Source organism: Nomascus leucogenys, chromosome 8, assembly GCF_006542625.1.
Source record: "Nomascus leucogenys isolate Asia chromosome 8, Asia_NLE_v1, whole genome shotgun sequence".
In the NCBI taxonomy this organism is placed as follows: Eukaryota; Metazoa; Chordata; class Mammalia; order Primates; family Hylobatidae; genus Nomascus; species Nomascus leucogenys.
Genome location: NC_044388.1, coordinates 113640499 through 113644926, shown reverse-complemented (window position 1 = coordinate 113644926; position 4428 = coordinate 113640499).

Sequence of the window (4428 nt, the reverse complement as noted above, 5' to 3'; positions counted from 1 at the left end):
CCACCTTGGCCTCCCAAAGTGCTGGGATTACAGGCGTGAGCCACCGCGCCAGGCCTGTTCTTTAAAAAAAAAAAAAAAAGATACCCTTCATCAGGTCACAAAGTTCCCCTCTAGTCTTAATTTCTAGGAGTTTTTCTCATGAATAGGTGATAAATTCTGTCAAATGCTTTTTCTGCATTGAAATGACCTAATTTTTCTCCTCCTATGTGTTAAGGGAATGGCTTACATTAACTGATTTCCTAAAGTTAAACCAACCTATCATTCCAGGGGTAAATCAAACATAATCATGACTCACTATCATCTTTGCATGCAACTCGGATCTGGTTTACCAATAACTTGTTTAGACTTTTTGCAGCTGTGCACTCCACCGTTCTCATCAGGTTTGGATATCCAGGTTACGCTAGCCTTGTAAATGAGTTAGGGAGCATTTCTATAGGGAATTTGTATTTTGAAAGTTCAGTGGAACTCACTGACTGGGCCTGATGTTTTGTTTGTGATTTTAATTACTGATTCTATCTCTTTAAGAGTTTCGGGTTCTCTATTTCCTCTTGAGTCAGTGTTAGTTCAGTTACATTTTTCTAGAAATGTATGGGCCTAAAATTGTTCATATTATCTTTTAAATCTATGTTATATCTATGGCTGTGTCCAGTTTATTTATTTATTTATTTATTTATTTATTTATTTGAGACATGGTCTTGCTCTGCCACCCAGACTGGAGTGCAGTGGTGGAATCACAGCTCACTGCAGCCTCAACCTCCCAGGCTCAAGCCAGCCTCCCACCTCAGCCTCCCGAGTAGCTGGGATCACAGGTGCATGCCACCATGTCCAGCTAGTTTTTAAATTTTTTCCAGAGACAGGAAATGTCTCTGGACATTGCTGTGTTGCCCAGGCTGGTCTCCGACTCCTGGGCTTAAGTGATCCTCCCACCTCAGCCTCCCAAAGTGCTGGGATTACAGGTGTCAGCCACTGCACCTGGCCTACTTTTAAATTGTTTATTTATGCTCCCCCTTCCCCACCTGCCCAGAGGCTTGCCATTCTGATTAGTGTCGCCAAAGAACCAGTTTTGGTTTGATTGTCTCCAGTGCATATTAGTTTCTATCTAATTAGTGCTTCTCTTTATACCTCTTGTTTTAGATTGATTTTGCTTCTTCAGGTAGATGATGAGCTAATTAACTTTCAACCTTTCTTTTAAAAAAACACACATAGGACATTACTGTTATTTTAAACAGCTGCAGTTTCCTTGAAAGTGTGCCTCATAGGCCTCCAACTATGGGAATGTCATGACCAGTGGCCTCAGCTCTTGTGCTCAGAATCTGTCTCTGCATTTGTGCTGAGGCCACACTTCTCTGGCTCAAGAACTCCCTGGCAGCTTTCCTGAACCTTCCTTAGGTTGTTCAGTGATCTAGGTCACTCCCAGTCAACCTTCCTTCCCTCTCTTCCTCTCTGGAAGTTACAGCTACTCACATTCTGAAGCTCTTCCAGGTTTCTTAGCTGCCTCCATGCTTCATCTCTAATAATAACATCAATATCTAACCTTCATCATCTAATAAAATCTTCTCTTTTTTTTGAAAGGACTTCCTTCCCATCACCTAGGCTGCAGTACAGGGGCGTGATCTTGGCTCACTGCAACCTCCACCTCCTGGACTCAACCAACCCTCCCATTCCAGCCTCCCAAGTAGCTAGGACTATAGGCACACACCACCATGCCAGGCTAATTTTTGTTTGTTTGTTTGTTTTTGTTGAGACGGTGTTTCACCATGTTGCCCAGGCTGGCCTCGAACTCCTGAACTCAAGTGATCTGCCTGCCTTGGCCTCCCAAAGTGCTGGGATTACAGGCACGAGCCACCACACTCAGCCTTCATCATCTAATAAAATGTAACCAAATCCTTATACCTTTATCCCATCTGCATCTTGGAAGACCTGGACTAACATAAGTGGCATCAGGAGAGGATCTGGGACTGTCCTGCCCACCACCCAAAGGGTGCAGAGGCTACTGTCCTGTTTGGCTGGGAGGTCCGGTGGTCCCTGACACACAGTGGGAGCTTCATGAGTGCTGACCTGGGAGAATATCTCGGTGGAGCACAGCGCTGTGGTTGGTGGGATGATGCAGGCCCCTGAAAAACTGGGAGGGGGGAGCAACCAAACCAACAAAGACAGGACAGTGGGCTGGTTCCCCATATCGACATCCTGAGAGCTGTTACCAAGCTCGGTGTGAGACTGGAGTGCCTCTACCACAGAGGTAAACAGGCACTTAACTGGAGTGAAGGGCCACTGGTGGGTCAGCTCTGCAAAGGTAGAAAGTAAGGGTCCCCTGGGGAAAACCTGGGTCCCAAAGATGTAACGATGAGGACCCTCCAGTCCTCTGGAGTGCACAGGTCCTTCTGCCCCACAAAGGTGAGCACATCTGCTGTGCTAGAGATGTTACGGAATCACCTGTCTCACCAGGAAGCAAGTGCTCGCCTCAGGAGCTGTCCCACCTGCCTGCCAGGCCAATTGCGAGGGCTAAATCCCAGCCCAGACCAACGGGAAGGGGCAGGGTGCTAAGCCTGAAAAGGGAGAAGGGGGCTGCACAGCTAAGTAATAGCAAGAACTGGTTGATGGCCTCAGCGGGGGCAGACGAGAAGTCCCGGGATGGGAGGGTGAGGGGCTTGACCAAGGGTCTGGAAACATTTGCTGCAGCGGGGCACTTTCTCGGGACCCAGGACGTGGGGAAAACTTGGAATGGCTCTTAAAAGCCTTGAAAAAAGTGGTAGCCAGCTCGCAGTGAAGCAGAAACCCTCAAGTTTTCTGGCAGCTGGTAGAGGAAGGAATGGGGTGGAGGGAGGTGGGTGTGCAGGAAGCCCTGGGGAGAACACCAGCATCACCAGGAAGTCGAGGCGTTCCCCATCTGCAGCCCGTGCTGAGGGTGGGAGAGTCGAGGGGTTCCCGTCTGCAGCCTGTGCTGATGATGGAAGTGGCAGCTACAGAGCCGGGCTCCCTAATCCCCGTGGGGAGGATGAGGCAGGCGGCCGCCGAGGGGCTTGGGGGCGGTAACAGGGGGTGGTAACAGAGTACGGTGCCCTCAGGGGTGAAACCAGTGGCCAACAAGGAGACGCTTCACATGTAAGAGTCAACAGAGGGCAGGGGCTGAGGGGCTGCCCCAGCAGGAAGTCACACTCCCGTGCTGTTTCTGGACATGAGCCGATTTTCAGAATCGGAATCCACTGACGGAAGAGCGGCTGGGAGCCTGGAAGGAGCTGCGATGTCTGGCAAGTTAATACCTGGCCCTTCCCAGGGGCTTGGGCTGCTTCCCTGGGGGACTGGAGGGAGCACGCAGGCACCTTCATTGTTAGTGCCTTGCAATTTAAAGAGACAGCTGCATATTACAATAATTATAAATCCTGCTGGTGGCCCACAGTGTGTCAAGATGTAATTTGTGATAATAACATAAAGGGGGTGGTGCTACGGAGGAACAAGGGTTTTGTAGATGACTGAAACTCGGTTGGAATTTCAAAACATTGAGAGGATTCACTGAAACCATGTTCAAATAAAACCTTGAATGTGAATGTGCGTCTGTCCCTCCAGGCCTGGCCTGGACAGCTCTGGCCCTCATCAGAGAAGCCTCCCTGGCTGAGCGTTCCTGTCACAGGCTCTGCCTCCCTTCATGGTGTCCATGCTGCGGAGTCCTAATGAGGGAAAGGAGTCAGACTGGCGGGACCAGGGAAAGGCAAAAGACAGAGTGGAGAAGCTGTGAGTCTGCCTCTCCTCGTGGTCCAGGACACATGGCCCTCCTGTGCAGACAAATCACAACCTTCCTACGCCCAGCTATCACCAGACCCTTGGCTGATAGAAACATGCGTTAGCTCCCTGCAACCTGGGCGTTATCAGCACTGCACATGACCCTCTCCAGCACAAGCCCCATCCTATAAAATCCCCGGCACACCTTCGGCTCTTGCTGCCAGCGCCTCTCTTGGTGATTGCCCATTGCTTTCTTGCAACGGATTTTCCTACTTTCTCTCATAAATCTGCCTTTCTTTACCTACAACAGTCTTGGTAAATTCTTTTTACTGCCCACGCCACCAGCCGCAGTTAGTTGCACCTGCAACACACAGCACTTTTAGTTACGTAATTATTCATGGGACATTCTGTGAGGGTGAGAGCCCAGCCTGCCCTGGCACGATGCTGGTGGCAGAGCATGAGAACTGTTTGCTACATGCCAAAGGTCACTAGCTCCTCTCACCCCTCAAGTCCTGCCTCTTCCAGCTCCTGAATCACCCCTTCCCTCACTGCTGCCCACAATGGCCTAGCCTGCCATTGCAGCAGGCAGCCACAGCACCACGCAGCCCTCGCGTCTCCCCAGCCCCTTCTCCGTGTCCAGAGTGGTCTTTCTAAGGCACAGTTCTGACCACGTCGCTCTCCTTTTCACTCCCAGTCCCAGCTCCTTGACAG